This window comes from Stegastes partitus, unplaced genomic scaffold (genome assembly GCF_000690725.1).
Source record: "Stegastes partitus isolate 25-593 unplaced genomic scaffold, Stegastes_partitus-1.0.2 Scaffold2392, whole genome shotgun sequence".
Lineage (NCBI taxonomy): Eukaryota > Metazoa > Chordata > Actinopteri > Pomacentridae > Stegastes > Stegastes partitus.
In genome coordinates, this window is record NW_007580123.1 from 1 (window position 1) to 17,439 (window position 17,439).

At 43.7% G+C, this 17,439-nt stretch overlaps 1 long non-coding RNA gene across 1 annotated transcript in view; it reads right to left on the reverse strand.

The window, feature by feature from the left end:
* Positions 1-2,445: 2,445 nt before the first annotated feature.
* Positions 2,446-17,439, reverse strand: part of LOC103374900 (uncharacterized) — a 55,318-nt gene continuing 40,324 nt past the window's right edge. Inside the window, exon 3 of the long non-coding RNA XR_521162.1 lies at positions 2,446-2,719. This is a non-coding gene — a long non-coding RNA (uncharacterized LOC103374900). The remainder of the gene's footprint in view (positions 2,720-17,439) is intronic.

Here is a 17,439-nt window from a genome sequence, read left to right on the forward strand (position 1 = left end):
ACACTTGAGTATGTTTACTGTTTATTTTATTTTGTGAAAGCTGTGCAAACTCTGGTTTTCTATTTACACCTTCACCACTAATATTTACTGCATGGGATGCAGAAGTACAAACTTTATTGCATGTCTGAATATTAGTTTTTTTGTTTGTTTGTTTTTTACAGATTCCCAAAAAAATTAAAAAGCAATACTTTGGCTCTGATGCCGCCACATTTATCTGTAATGTTCTACCCACAGGACATCACTGGAACGTTTTATTAAACATGTAAGACATGAATAGAAGTCATTTAAAGTGTTTGTTTTTTTTTTTTGCATTTTAACACCATGATTTTACTTTTAAATCGGTTATCAGCCTCCTTCGTTACTAATAACCAGTCCTGACCAGCTCTTCTTATGTAAAATTTTAACATCTGTGGCTGTTTTATAACAAGCTCTAGCACTGAGCAGCTATGTAGGAGCGTTTAGAAAGTTTTCACCAAAGCTGAATTCTTCTACTTTGTCCCCTCATCAGTTGAGCACTACCTTCTTTTGTTAGAGCTTGATTGTGATACACACTACAATTGAGACACATCACCAGAACTGTGCCTTATTTGCTGTGTGACTAATACCATGTGGGCCCACGCGTCATTATATAAGAAAACAATCACTTCTCCCCTTTCTTGTTTTTCTGAAATGTCAACTGGGCCGATGAGAAAACGTAACAAACAAATCAAAAGGTATAGGCAAACTGCATCAGCATGCTTGCAAAACTGCATTCCTATAATAATAGCAGCAGTGTTTTTAAAAGGGCGCAACCGTACCGTGGTGTCCCGTAATCTGTCGGTTGGCCCTGCAATAAGTGTTTTTAAGGACATGTTGCGTAAGGTTAGCAGTGCCCTGTCACTGTTTCCTGGCTTATGTAGGTATTTCCCAAGATGAGGTCAGGGTTCCTTCAAGGCCTCTGGCATAATTAGATTGAGGAACGCCTAGTCTTTACATAAGTTAATCCATCCTCCACGCAAACATGCAGCGAGAGGCTTTACAACACGCACAACAGATAGAACACGGCCTCCAAACGAGCCCGTGATTTAAAAAAAATATCAAAAATAAAACGTTTTTTTAAATAGACTGTTTTCACCGATGCCTGACAAAGAACATTTGTATGAACTGCTGCTCAAAGACATGGGAAAGGATTAGTTCTTCCTCCGCACTACTCCAACAAGTCTTAGCGGAGATTCCATGACTTCACCACGAGGTCTTCACCATAAACAAACAACATTTGTTCGTGTCTATAAGCGCCTGAGGCTACTTCCAGATAAAAAACACAACCCTTTATTTTCACTCACAGTTTCAATTCTATAATTGTCCTTAAACCATATGAGGAGCATATATTTAATGTAAATCTAGGCCATCCAGTGTGAACGAGCTGTTGACAGAATTACCGGGATGGTTGTCAGAGGGATTAACCTTTGCTCAGCCGGCAGCCAGTGACATCAGGAACGGAGATATTCTCATTGAAACTCTGCTCAGTGTCACCGCCCAATCTCATTTACTGTCCTGCACATAAACAGGGTGTTTTTAAGAGGACAATGCTGCAGCGATGAGGTAAGCTCGGCAGGTTAATTCTCAGGCAAAGCTTAACCAAACAGGCTTTTCTATTTGGACGTAGTTACATAACACCCCACTTAACAAAGGAAGCTGTTCTTGGTGTGTTTAGTCATGCCATCGTAGGGTTTCTGTAAAAAGATCGCTGTCCACATCCACGCAAACTATTAAAAACCCAGGAAACATTACACAATTGATTGTCGATTTCTCTAAATATTTAACTATCATTAAATTTGGTCTCAAATTTTTTATTTTGTCACAGAACATTAATTTAGAATCGTGACTACAGGTCCCTGCTAAAATAGAGTGTATTCAAGCAAAAGGTATTCAAACTAAATCCTGTCAGTACAGTAGTTCCCCAGGATGGTAGAGGTCAAAGCAGACATTTATATTCAATGTAGTTTTACAGACTGCTGCCAAAATCCAGATGCTTCACAGCAGCTGCATCCTTATTAACATTATTATTAACTTCCCTCATACATGCAGCATTCCTTAAAGCACATTAATGTATGAATAGTGTTTAAAAACAACCACCAAAATTGCAATGAACCGCTGCTGCAGTGACGATGCAGTAAATACAAAACAATACAAAAACCCTAAAACATTCTCAGATCAGGGATTTAATTTAGTAATTTTAGTGAAAAACCTATTTCAGTGTAAATTATGTCAGGAGTATAAAACTGCAGTCATTATTCACTGAGATGTCAACTATTAAACTATTTTGATAAATGATTTGTCGGTTTGGGTAATTAAGGAAAAAAAAAAAGTCTTTCAAAAGTCTCAGACTTTAGGTTCTTAGCGTTGAATATTTTCTGGTTTCTTTTCTCCTCCCAGACAGCAAACAGAGTTTTTTTTGGGATGTAATGTTGGGCTTTGAGAAACCGTTTTCTGACATTTCACAGCCCAAATAACTAACAGATTAATCAAGAAATGAAAATGAAAGTAATTGTTAGCTGCTGTTCAGTTCCTGCTTAACTAGCAGATGGTGAAAAAGAAAGAAAATTCTAGAAAGCACTGAAATGAAAGAGAAAGTATTCCTCGCATGTTGTCTTTAAAAACAAATGGTTGATCAAAGGTCTCTTACCTTTCTGTGGGCCTTTGGGGTCTTTAAGCTCTTTCTGTGCCTCTTCGATTTTATCTGCAACACAAGAACAGAAACCATTTTCAGCTCAGAGGACTGCGCTCCACAGAGCAGAATGTGGCTAATGATACTGGGGATGCTTCCCACACGGCTGCAGCAGGATGAAGGTCTCTCAAATGAAAAACAGACATTCTTCCACGGCAGAGAGAGTGCACGATTCCATTATGGAAACTACTGTAATCACGAAGGGGCGCACACCGAAAACAATCAGGCAGGCACACCCCCCTACAGAAGTAACAGCACCAGTATGTTTAATGCAAACAAGTCAATACGGAGGGCTCCTGCTCATTATCACAGAGTGAGCTGTGCACTAACCCACAGATCAATTTCCATATTTAAATGCCATTTGCACCCCTCGGGGAGACAAATTCACCCCACTCAGGCCTTTTATATGTCACAATCATCACCCACCATCCAGCAGGTGAAGAACCTGTTTTTGTATGAACCATGTGGGTGTGTGGGAGGTGACGCAGTACTGGCTGTGCGTTACTGTAATCAATATTAATTATATACACCGGCTCACTGTGGTGCGAATAGGTTATTCACAGTGGAATGGAGGCAGATAGACAAGGTAAACCCTCTATTTTCCTGCTGCTGCAGGTCACTGCTGCCGGCTGTGTGAGGGAGGAAGCATATGGAAGGTGTAAATACAAACCCAGCAGGCGTTCACTTTAGTTTATGAACTCTAAAAAAAAAAGAAAAATTGGGGAAATTTTCATTTGTTAAATCAACTTGGAACGAAAATGTAAAAAAAAATTTCCTGAACTGATCGTCGCCCACATTAACAGTTAATAATCACGTTACTGCTGAAATGAATTGCACACGGCGGTAATGTTCACCCAGAAACCAGCTCAGTTACATTAGAAATATGCAGAACAGATAAACACTGGGTTACTTGAACTAGAAATTAACTCACAGAAAATAACAGCTTCATTTACAACAGTTGGCCCAACAAAATCGACTGAAGTATTAAACGCAGCAGACGAGCTGCAGCTTTACACAGTAAATAACCTGTAACGTTATTAATCTCTTCACGGCAGTTTGATATGTGAATAATCACAGCTGATCTACATGGCGGAGCAACTCGTTAACTGGAGCTGATCCACAGATAGCAGGAATCTGTCGGTATTTACTGCCACCGCTAAAATGGATTTATACTCAGAGCTGAGCGACGCCGATAAACTTCCTCATTTTAATAATGTAATCAGAGTCCTGCTACGTCTGAACGTTAGCGTCTCTGCTAACGGACACCCAGCTTCCAGCCTGTTAGTGTTTTAGCGTTAGCATGAGGCTAGCTCAGGTTGCTAGCTACACCGCACAACCATAACAACGCTGCAGAGTTCATCAACAGGACTGCCAGCTAGCAGCTAGAAAAAGGTGCGCACAATTTAAGCAAACACAACTGTAGCTCCGTCTAAATAAACAACATCCACCTGGTGGACCAGACAGATACTACAACATCTTCTGTCTTACTGGTTTATGTGTTTTTTATTGATTAAAACAATAATGTTTAAGGATTCATAATTATTCTTTAATATCTCTGTTTTGAGGAAGTGAAAAGAAACCTTCAGATCTTTCTGCTCATCATTCGCTTTATTTTTTATCATGCAAACTGTATTCGGAGCCTTTTTGACGGCTTAGTTTAATATAAAATAAAGTGATGTCTGTGAAGACTCTCAGTCGTCCAGGTCGCGGTTATTCTCGTGGTTTAATCGTAGCAACTGGACTTGCTTGAGTTTCTTGAAGACGTTTCACTTCTCATCCAAGAGGCTTCATCAGTTCTCAGAACTACTACGAGAACAAGTACAGTGATTTTTTTTTTCTTGCAGCCTTCTAGAAATCCAGTTAAACGTGTGCACGCAACACATTACATTACAGAGACACATCTAGCAGCACTGTAGCATGTTCCTGCCTCCCTGATCATGGAAGCTGGATGGAAGAACAAACCCATGGAGGTTTCTGTGCCCTGCACATGACATTAGAGTGAGAGACCGTCCTCGAGGACCAGCGGTAGCAATTTTGTCCTAGATTGCACAAACGCTAATGGAGGGTGAAAGAGGATGTTCTTCTGTGGTTCCCAAATTCACAGCGCGATGCCGGGAATACTCAGAGGAGGGGCGGACAGGATCGGGCCGCGGACGAGGTCAGTGGATTATGTCATAATGTGTGTGTGTTACTACAGTCACACCCTTCTTCATCTCCCTCTATATCCCAGGCACACGCCACGCATTACATAATGCATCCCCACCCCTGCGCTGCCGTGGAGCAAAACAAAGGCACCCTGCCAGCAGAAACACAGCAACCGAGGCACACGAGGAGAGGCCAGAGTGTTTGTTTATGTGCAGAAAGGTAGACTGAAAGAAGAGAGGTATGTGTTTGTGTGTCTCTGCTCTATTTACATATAAATGACCATGTGAACGCCCTTGGCACCCGACAAAGGAATCGCTGTGTTTTCCTGGCAACGAAGGCGGCGTGGTATTTCTCCAAACAGAGAATCCCGAAGCTTCCCTCCGAGTCATGCCTGCCTCGGCTCAACCTCGCAGCTTCCTCCGCTAAATGGCTGCGTTGCTGCAAACCAATTTGAGATAATAAATGCTTATTTTAGCGGTTAGAGGATGTGGAGGTAGGTTTTCTCTAGCATGTGCTTCATTGTTTGCACAGCTTGATACATATGTCTTGTATTAGACCGCACTGGCAAACCGAGGCGTAAGTGATTACTGCCCACCAAAAATCTTATTAGTGGTTGTGTATGAGTGTAAGCTATTACAGATCAGATTCCTCTTCTTACATAACAAGCCACAAACAAGACCCCTCACGCTGAATGACACCCGTGAAGTGGAGCTCTGGAGGATGGAAAAGAACAGGAAACACCAGCCCAGATGAGTGGAAAGGGACAAGCAGCGCTGCCCTCAGAAAGGACAAAAAAAGATTCCATCCACAGAGCCCAGATTATTAAGCCAGCAGGGAATGATTACAGGCTCGTTCATATTTCCTTCATTACGGCTGTTGGGGTTACCGAGGTGGTCCGGGTGATATTTCACCGCGGAGCTTCGAGGAATACATCATGCCATCTGAAATCTGTGTAATTGTGCTGTAACCACGGGGAAACAACAAAAGGAATCCACACGAACACCGGCCCTGATGAAAACCAGAGCGCGCTGCCGAACACGACCGCGACATCTGAGCGAAAACACAGTTTAAAGGAACTCAGAAGGTCCCACTTACAGCCAAACTGTTTACAAGTGTGGTTTAAAGCAAAACAGAAAATTATTTGTAGGACACTTAAAACTCCTACTTGGTAATAATGTGCTGTTACAGGCTGCAGACGAGTCACCGTGTCATAATTCTCACTGGAGTTCCTTCCAACCAATAAATTACATAAAAAAGTCGCAGAAGCTTTTGCGAAGCACGTTGAACTACTGGCCTGAAGCTTTGTCAGCTTTAACACACCATCGTAAGCAAATGGAAAGTGAAGCATCTGACTGGTTTCAATAATTCAGTGGATTAAGAGTCAATGACCTGAGAACATTTTTTAAAAAGTGGTCGAGATGCTTCATCTTTCAAGAGGTGTTTAGTCATTGTTCTCTAATGCTGCCGATGCCTCAACAGTCCCACAACTATCGAGCAGGAAGAAACAGAACCAGGACGGCGGTGAAATGCAGATGGAGGTTCGGTCTGGAGGTGGTCGACTCCTGATCTCCTGATATGTGAGGATGTGCGAGGATCCAGCTGGGAGGGGCCGGAGTAGGCGGGTGCATGTCAATTAGGCAGGAGTTTGTGGGCGAGGGAGTCGGTCTCCTCGCCGGTCGCTGTCATGACAACCACGAATCTTTAATGCCCCCCCCCCCTCCTCGCATCTTCCAGCCCACTCCTCGCTCTGTCTACAACGAGTGGGAAATGTGATTAGTCGTGCCCAGAGGACAAAAATGACGCAGAGGAAAAACGTGCGCGCTGTTTTCAGTCCCGACGCCCACCTGGAGTGGGTTTACAACCTATCAGCTGCGGCCGTGGAGGGTCGCTGGGTGCTGCTCGGTGGGAGGGAAGCCCGTCCAAACCCCATCAAGGCGTTGGACGGACATAACGAGCGAAGATGTGGCTGCGGATCCAAACACGTGCTAATGAACCGGAGCGCCGACTCACACAAGTCGTGATTCCAGCTAATGAATGACAATATTACACTAGAATGTGAGAAAATGCTGCAACTTCCGTCTGTTTCTGGATTCAAACCCAGAACCTGCATCCAAACATGCTCCTCCTGTGGCTTCGCCCGCCGAGCTACAGCCAGACGAGAAGACAGCTCCGCAATGTGCTGGAAAAACACCGCGTGTGCATTAACAATGAATCAGCAGCTCCAGGTCCTGAGCATGAACACACATCGCTCATTTTCCACACTCCAAACACCAAGATACTGCAAGTTGAAGATGTTTTTTATCCATTAGGGTTTTACAGCTGAAATACAGAAGCTAATTTGAGTTGTGAGAAAGACGACTCCTGTGGCTGTTTTTTAATTATCTGCTAATGGAGACAAACTTGTGCGTTTTGTTTTATGGTCTCCACAAACCACGTGAGCTGGTCACATGATACGCCGCTAAAAACTCTAAAAAAGCTGAAAAATCCTTCACTTTAGAGGCAAACACCTCCAAGACGGAACATTTTTAGCAAACAATAAGAAGTGCAATATAAAATAAAAGCCGTGGGAGTATTTTAGGTCTTGAATAGGGTCTGTAGGTGCTCGTCTGTCGGAGCAAGACGCTGTTTGTTCCACAGAAGTCTCTTCTCTCGTGGGTTCTATTCATTTTTTAAAATCGACAGCTACATATATCTGCACTAAAACTGACAGAAAGCATCTACGTGCTTCATGTTTGGAACCATGTTTGTATCAGCGGGCTACCGGAATAAACATACAGGCGAAAATAGAAAAATAAGAAAGAGCGAAAGAAAACAATTCCCACTAATTACAGTGAACGTCGACCCATATGGAGCCGCATCACAACTGCATCTCGCTGCCACCGGATTCCCACCGAGAGCCCCCCCACCACCCGCCACCCCGCCTGTTGGCCGACAAATCACCAGCAGGCTCCACACACCCTCCTCCGTCACTGCCAGCTTGTAGCGCATTCATACTTGAGCCAACAGCCTGCCCTGCTGGGCCTCAACACGCCAAATGGCGGCCGTCAGCGGCGCCGTGGCAGCTTTTCATGGCGGCCATATGCACAGCGTTCACGTGTTTCAGTTGGCCCGGACAGTTTGGCTTCAGCCTCCCCGTTAGCATCACAGATATGTGTTCAGGAGGGCGGGGGGTAGTTGTTGAGCAAAACAGCATCTGTGGGCAAGTGATCAGTATGCACGGCACTGCACCAGCCCACCACCGAGACAATACGACTGGACCACAACGAGAGGCGACAAACGGCTCAGAGAGCGTCAAAGGTTCAGGTCAGCGGAGATGTTCAGGATCAGTCTGAGCCGAGACAAACTCTGAGCGACGCCACGACCAGTCGGGAGGAGAGAGGACTCGGCAGGATGAGGATGATGGGAGTCGGCAGCTGCCCCTTTCTTCACTGTCACCGCGCAGGAGGAAGATGTAGATTATGTAACGCAGCACCTCCACCAGCCTGCTGTTCCCACCCAGCTGTGTGCAAACACACCGACATCAAACACACCCTCACACCGGCTGATTCACTCGACAACAAGGACATTGTGCAGCTCAATAAAAATAGATTCCACATGACCGTCAGTCAACCCGTCCATTAGTCCACGAGCAGAGAACTGATCAGCAAGCACAATATATTGATCCATTTATCAACGACTTAAATACGTTTTCAAAGCAGCAACACGATTCATAACCTGCTTCCTGCTGCTGGTCTTTGACTGGCGTGAACCGAAGATCTTTAAAGACGAAGCCACCTCACTGATTTATTTTTACATTTACAGATGAAAGAATGAGCTGAATAATCAATAAAAGATTAGGCAGATTAATTAATCATGAAAAGAACAGTTTACAGTTTTAAAGTAACCGTATTAATCTAGAAACTTATTGGTTGTAGCAGTTCATTGTTTGGAGAATTTGTCATTTCTGCCAAAACTACAATGTGAAGATTTTTGTCCATAACAATAAATTAAATCAACAAAGAATTATTCATTGATATTTGTTGTAATAAACTGATGATGATAAACTCAAATGAAAATTTGTCAACACCAGATTTTGTGTTATTTTCCAAAAACAAACAAAAAAGCCCCAAACCTCCGTCTCCACCCTCTCAAACATCAAGATTTTCTGCTTTAATTCATCTTATTTGACAGTCAAGTCAATGTTTCCAGGTTCTGAAGCACATTTTAAGGCTAAACAAGCAGTCTGAAGACATCTTGTGATGCAGTTTCTTCATGTCTTTGAGCATTTTACAGACCAGGTAGTGATCAATCAACAAAGTGTTTAGCAGACTTATGAAAACAATCATTAGTTGCAGCCCGACTGAGCAAAGCTTCTCCTTTAACGAGTTTTAAATTCACTGTCTCTCATCAGAGGACCAGAAGTAGACAGAAAGGCTGACATGTTGCCAGCTGCAGCAGCCAAACACTGATCTGTGATCAACACCCAGGTTGTTCTTTCATGTGATCAGTTTTATGTAAGACGCGTAGAAGCAGCGACGAACCGCTCGCTGAACGGCTTCGTGTTATTATTAAACCAGGACGTCTCCTCCTGTAACGCAGCAGCAGATGTTTGAGCTCTGCACAATTCACCGTCACCTGCAAGGGAAGTCTGCTGATCTTATCCCGGCTCTCTTCCTGTGGCCGGCGGAGGAGACGCAGCAGTTTTTTGCAGCCCTCAGCAGCTGACCGATGCAATAAGCGGCCATAACGGTTCCTGTCAGCATCTGACACATTCTTTATCTCCACGGACACGCCTGTGCAGAGAGGCTGCCGGTCTGAAAGCAGAACTGAGACTGAAAGACTCGGCGAGGAAGTAACGCCGCGCTCCCTGACTGACCGCGGACAGACGATGATGCAGGGAATCCCCCATTACCCCGCAGTCCATCATCATCAGAGCAAAGCGACGGCCCTACTCCCAACCAGGAGCTCAGTCCGTCACGTCTGATCAGCGGAAACGAAGAACGACGGGAAGGTGACGGACTGAGAGTAGCAGGAGCAGAGGTCCAAGAAGAAACATCCAGATATTTGCAGCTCTCAAATGTGAGAATACTTTCTGGACTCTTGGTCACAGACGTCACTTTGCGCTCTGGGAATTGACGGACGACACATGAATAGAAACCATAAATCAGCAAGTTGAAGACCCAAAAACCAGAAATACATTTTGAGTCAGACTTTATCATTTGACTGTTTTGGAAACATCTGACATTAAAGAACTTCTTCTTTTAGGGCTTAGTTGTGTATAATTGTCATTATTGGGTATTGATTGTGGAGTTTGTTTGTTTTGTTTTTTTTACAATGAAATCAAACAGCAGCTTCGCAAACCAGAAATAAGTTTGAGAACAAAAGTACAGAAAAATACATTCATAATTAAAGTACAAATCCAAAAGTTTTGTTTGTAATTTGAAAAGTTTTGCATGTTCCAAATACTTTCTCAATAAAATCACTAAATATTTGATGTGTACAGTCGAAAAATTATAGAAAAAAAATTCTGATTAGAATCCCCTGAAGTCCGTGTAACGCTTTAACAGCGATATAAAACACTTCTAGTTTTATTCTGGCAGGATTCAGTGCGTCGACTTCAGAATAAGTTTTGTTATTAAAAAAAACAAGGGGGTGAAAAAACGTGTTGCACCATCGTTCTGGTTTTAGCACCAAACCCATATGTGCACCAGATACAGCTGCAGCAGAAAGGTTTTGGGTTTTTTTTTTTCTGAAACACTCGGCATAAAACAAAGCAGTGAAGCAAACCCTGCTCTCTCTGCAGGCTGGAGATCAGCTGCTGACTGCTAAACATCCCACGACTCGGGGGCGACAAGGCAGAAGATGGGATGTGGATGGAGGGAGGCAGGAGCCGAGCTGTTTACCCTCCGCCGACTGTTTACGTGCAGCACGAACTGCGAGTCGACAGCAGCGGGGCAGGTACGAGTTTAAAAAAAAGAAATCGCATTGAGTGGAGCTCGAGGAGGCACCTTTTAATAATGTCTCACATAAAGAGAGGGGAGATGCAGATCTGAGTCACAGAGACGAACACGGCGCTGATGAGTCTGATAACGTGAATAATAAAAGGTGAAGTTATTGCTCCATCCTCCCTGTAATTCACGATAAAGCTGCAAACGCCCAGTCAACAAATGAAATATTGATCACACACCCTCCCCTCCCGCTCGCAGACAAAGACAGAGGTTTGGTGGTATCTGTACAGTACTGCTGCCCCCGCAGGAAACTGTAGGTGGAAGAAGCAGCAGACTGGAGGCCACTGATTATTGGGACTGCGTGGGCACCCTTGTGAAAAATTGATATAACGAGAAATCTACTGGGCGGGCAGAAGTGTGCGTTTGTGTTCATGTGTAGGGGTTTTAATGGTGCAGGCGGAGATGAATGTGAATATTACCTCTTCCATCTTTTTCAGACCACACACACATTTAACCCCCACCCCACCCCCCAAAAATAAAAAAATCCGCCTGCACCGAAATAGAAAGAGCCAGACTTCCAAACACAATACAGAAGCCAAATAATGAGCTGCTTCCCTCACAGCTGCAAATCATGGAAGGTGTGAAGCCTGTTCAGCCGGTTCTGGGACGCAGCAGAATAAATTAGAAGCTGCCCGCGAAAATTAAGAAACTGCCACCAACAGTTACTTCCTTTGTTGATGAATCTGGATTCTTTTAATCATTTCATCCCCCGACTTCTTAAAACAGCAGAGAAAACATACTGCACAGAAATCCTCTCTAATTTTTGCTTATTTATGAATTACCGGGCAATTTTAGCGTTTTCTTGCAATTACGAGGCGTCGCGTGCGGACACTGGCTCGCTTTAGAGCAGCGGCGGGCAAACATCAGCCGGCGGCTCCAACGAAAACACTCTGATGTTTTCATTTTTACAGTTTACATTAAAACACAGATAACAATCTTAATCTACTATAAACACGGCCTTGTTGGGCCGCCGTGAGCAAAGCGGGAACACTATGAACTGTGTGAAGAACCTCATCAGCTACATCTTCTGTGCAACGCTGAGTACGAGGATGTAAATGATTATTACAAGCTGCTGGAACTCTGTTATCTCAAACTTATAATATTAACATTTTATTACTATATTAACACAGCTACACGAATGAATGTCGTATATTTACTGAACAGAGTCGCTCCCCCACTAAACAAAGCTGCTGTTAACGCTTGTCTGAATGTAACCGAAGACGCCTGTAAACGCTGATTTAATCATGAGAGTGTACAAAATTAAACACTCGGTCTAAAATCATATTACCGTAATGTCTGGACTATAAGCTGCTACTTTTTCCACACGCTTTGAACGCTGCGGCTTAAACAACGATAATTTATGGATTCGCCTCGAGACCAAAGTGACGCTGAGAGTGACGACGACAGAGAGACTGAGGAAGTGACGAAGTGATTCTGAGGCTGTTCAGCTCCTGAAGACACTGAAGAAGACGACTTTAGTGGTTTTAGTGCAGGAGGAAGATGAAGATAGCCATCAATGGTTAAAACATCTTTCTGTGTAAATATCTCATGTTCCAACGTGGACACCTGCAGCTTAGAGACCAGAGCAGCCTGGATATGTACACACCTGGTTTCCTGTTTAGAGTCAGTGGGTGGAGCTTATATTCAGGTGCCTCAATAGTCCGGACTTTACGGTAATTAGAAAGATATAAAACTAAGAAAAGCAGCAAATCTTGTCGAGTCAAAGCAAAAGAAGTCAGATCCTGAAAATACATCACTAAAGTAAAAGTCCTGCAGTGAAAATATTACTTTCACTTCGTAAAATTACAGAAGAAAACGTCCTTAAACCATCCAGAGCAAATGTACTTCTGTGAATATATCATTAGATTATGAGTGTTGCATTCTTGTTTTCCTTTTAGAGTTTCACATTTTACACAATCCTTCATTTTATTAAGTAGTAATTTATCAGAAACTAGTGAATTTATATCACAACCACACAGAGCCCCACATTATTCAGCTTACTGCGATTTAAGAGGAAAATATCAGATGAGAAGCTTAAATGATGAAATGTTTTATCCGTTATCGGGAGTCGCAAATTACTTTTCTGACAATCAACCACTCAGCTAATCCATCAACGGTTCACTCTTTAGACACGTTTTCTATCACGCATCATATCTTAAAGGTTCTTCATTCATTTCAAGTAGCCGGAAATGGAAATCCAAGCAGCTGGAACGTTTACTGGAATAAAGCGCTTAATTAGACGTACTTACTTTCACTTCCTGATGCTGAAATTAAAAGAACAACTGAGCAGCAGAAGTTTGCAAAGTGACCTAAATAATGATTTAATAAACAGCGTTGATGCCGATCATTTCCGGACCCGTTGGTTCCGCTCCAACACGCAGCTACTGTTCTATAAAAAGAACTGACCTTTGGGCAACTTTTCAGTTCTGATTTCTGTCCGTGTTTGAGCCTAACGGTTTCAGAAAAGACGTGAAACAGTCATTGAAATTCAGCAGCGAGCTCTCCACTGTACACAAACACCCACTTCTTTCTGTACGGAGACTAAAAAAAACCAAACTAAACTGGAAGCAAAAGCAAGCTGCTCGTCAAACTGCATCCAGTCAGCGTCCTGAGTTCCCTCCTGGCATGTAAAGGCTGTGACACTGAAGAAACACCGCCGCCGCCGCGCTTCTACGTTAGCCAGCCGCCGACTGACGTGTTGTCAAGTGACGCCTCGACGGGCCTCACGGGACGGGAAGCACGATTCTTTTTTTAAGACTTACTTTACATGCATACAGCAAACTCTGTGAGGCAAGAAGAGGAAGAAGAAGTCACACGCAGCTCAGGCTTTAAATGCTTAAACAGTCTGATTGTTCAGTTTCATTTCATCTCATTGTTCTGATAAGAGATTGAAATTCTAAATAGTTTTCTTAACCAACAGTTTGCAGCTTTATCAATCAATTAATTGTTATTTCAACCACAGACATGTTGGCTTCACCGCAAAAGCCCATTTATTTATTGCTCGCTTATTTTGAGTCCTAGAAAACTTGGGTTTGTCTTGATTTAGTGAGCAGAAGTCATTAACTCCCACAGAAGTCTTCTTCATGGTGGCCAGATGCTAGCAAACAATCTGTTTCCCACCCAGGAGCTCACCGCCTCCTCCGCTCTGTACAGTCTTCTGTCTCATTGAGCAGCAAGAACCACAGCTGATCTACAAAACGTTGTGCGACATTCTTGTCTTCTGCCTCACTGGTTAAAAACTATTACGGGCAATTAATCGCTTAACGATAAGTCACTTGTCCTAAAAAAAAAAAACTGCCTCGATTTTCAGCTTCTAAAATGTGAGTCTTCCCACTGTTTCTTGTCTTGAAATGAAAACAAATATTAGTTGCCAAAACAGTCAACAAAACTTTTAGCTGTTCTGGAGCTTCTGAGCTATTCTGACTAACAGGATGTAGACTTCAGGTACAAGCTGCCATTTCCACTATCTGCAAACTGCTTGGCTGCAGGAAGCACCAGCGTCTGAGCAGCTACCGGCTGACAGCAGCACAGAATCAGTCAATTAGCCAGTTTAAGGACGTTCCACCAAAACAATTCTACATTTTGCAGGGACACCATCACGGTATTCTGGGCTTAGCTCGAACTAAACAACTGTAATTAGGTCAAAGAAATACTAACAAGCCGGGTTTTCTTCCCTACTGGTGAGTTTTTTCTACATGACACTGAATTGGAGCCAAAATGGATGAAAAGTTCTAAAAGTGTATTTTCCTGTTAGAGACCGTTTACTGGCTGTACATACGAGACAAAAACCTACTGCAGACTTGATGCTGAGGCTTTTTGTGTTCATTACATAAACAGGAAGTCTAACTGGGCAACCTGATAGCCATGTGGACCGCACCACAACACTGACCCCAAACAGAGTCCCGGGTTCACATCCCAGCCAGTCGGACCAGTTGCTGCGTGTCACTCCTCTCCTCTGTCTTCCTGTATTTCTGGTCTCTTTCAACTGTCAATAATGGCACAAAAAGCCCAAACAAATATATATATAAAAAAGTAAAACGTCATTTTAACAGTTTCCTCCATTGCGATCATGTAGTACGAAAGACAAAATAAAGTATCCTGGAGGACTTTCTGTTTCTGCCAGCTGCAGGCAGTTAGCTTAGCTTAGCATAAAGGTCTGGCTCTAAACTGAAAGAGTCCACCTTTGATGCTGATTATAGCTTCATATCTTTATTAGTAGACTGTATTTGTTTGGCACACTGTGTTTTGGCTGGGACCGGTTACCAGGCAACCAGCGGACACTCCAGGAAGTTACCTATCCCGAACAAGGAATCATCTGACACACTACGGAGTAATGACAAACTCTTACATTCTGAACAAATGAAACAGGACAAAACATGTTGATAGATGAGCTTCAGAGGAAGAATGTCTCAGTCTGTACGCTGAGCTGATCCAGCTGTGTGTTCACTGTACACATCTGGAAGAACACAAATCAGCAGATATAGAATAGAAAACTGCTCTGACAAGTCATGACGGCAGGTTTCACTGTGTTCTGACACTCGATGTGCCAATCAAGTGAATGAGTGAGGAAATAACTGTCAGGTTAAACAACAGCCAAGTGGTTGTTGAGGTTCATCAATACATCATGGTGCCGTTCTATTTGCTTAAATGCTCAAAAGTTAAGCACTGAATGGACGTGACATTCATTCGTAGGAAATCAAACCTCATCACAGCTGTAACTTACACATCAACGTGCCGCGTACGGAGCAGCCTGGAGTCCTGCAGGAGCCGACAAACCAAAACTGAAAGCAGCTTTCTGTCCAAGACGCAAAATCCAAAGGTTTGAAAAATTAAAAACAGAGTTAATCCCGGAGCCCGACTGGCCCGCTGCCCGGTTGTTGTTGGTTACTGTGGCGCCGTGAATGAGTGACGGCGCACTGACTGCTTCCGGTCTGAGTTCACTTTGACGACAGCACAAGTCAAACCTTGGCAGAGCCGACGCTGCAGATCTGAGCGACCACAGAGTTGTTGTGTGCAGAGTTTCTACCTCTTCCACGGGACAGAACGTTCACCTCTCACCCGACACGCTGCTGATGTTTCGTGGAACAAACACTCAGCGACTCCTTTTGTTCGGGGACAAAAGGCGACTCGAGAAAGAACAACAAGTGCACACACACTCTGTGTCAACACAGGCAGTCACAAGTCTGAGTTTCCGGCCTATCAGCTGTGGCTGTGCAGCGGTGCGGGGCGTCGCCGGCGGTTTCCTCAGAATAATGTGACGAGGAGGGGAATTCCTGTAAGGCCCAGGAAGAGAGGGGGAGGGCCCGGCCAAACAGAGCAGCCGGTGACGTCACTGAAACCGGCTCTGGCAGCCTCCAGGGGATCCTGCGGCTCCCTCCCTCCCTCCCTCCCTCCCTCCCTCGGCGTCGGAGGGGGAGGAATTTACTGCGTCCTGCCAACTGCTGGTTGCCTAACAGCTCACCGGGAGAGGAAGCCTCCGAGTGTTTACCAGAGCAGCACGTCTGATCCTGCAGCAGCGTTTTCACTTCCTCTTTGATAATGAGGCTGCATGTTGGCAGCTGCAGGGTTTTTCTGAGATCAGATTATTTCTGATTTAAATCAAAAAACGTATTCAGGAAAAGTTTTAGCAAATGTCCTCATGTGTTAAGGTGACGCGAACCATTTAAAGAACCTCTTCGGACACGTTTTAACCCTTTGAACCCCGAGCACTTGTCTCATGTTCCTCTGCAACATAAAAGTCCTGCAGCTCCGTGGAACCAGAACCACATGAAGGAGGAATGAGAGCTCAGAGATGTTGTTTGTGGAGTAGAAATCATAAAAAAGAAATGAAAAGTAACACTCACAATAATCAACATGTGCAACATTTTCCCACATATGTGACCAAAACTAGGACAAAGTGGTGACTCTAAACATGTAATTTCTTTCTTCATGTAAACAGCGTGCAGTTCAGCTGAGAAGCTTCATGTCAGTGCTGGTCCAGGCTGAAGGTCTTCTCAGCTGTGCAGAGTAACGCTGAAGTTTTAAACCATCTCGTTTAGAGAAACGGTGTTTGGAGGACAAACGGTATGTTGAGCGTTCAGTCTTGACCTTTGGGAATTAGAGCTTTACTGTTTTATGACATTTTACTGGAGCAATTAATCAGGAGAATTATCAGCAAATATAAAAAATAACCCATGAGCGGCGGTGTTCTCGTGTCAAACTCGTTCTGCACCGTGAAGCTGCTCAAACTATTTTTGGATAAAGGGAGACTAATGTTTTACAGTAACCTGCAATTTCTAAATGATTGATGGTGGATTTCCTTCCTGGCATAATAAAGTCACAATGATTTGGTTTAATTTGTATAAAGAGTCACATCTATAAATAAAGCTGCTTCCCTTTCTTTGCCTTTAAAGCAGCAAACCGCTGCTGTTCTTTAACTGGAAAACAGAGACACCCAGAAGCAAACCTTGTTTTTCTTTGTAACTCAAAAAAAAAAAAAAAGAGAGACGTTCAAGGCTGCGTGTGGGCGCAAAACCGAGAGTCTGGAAGTGGCCGTGAAAACTGCAGGTTCTTGTGAGAATTTTTTAAGTCAACATCAAACCGTGCCACTCGGCTGAAGCT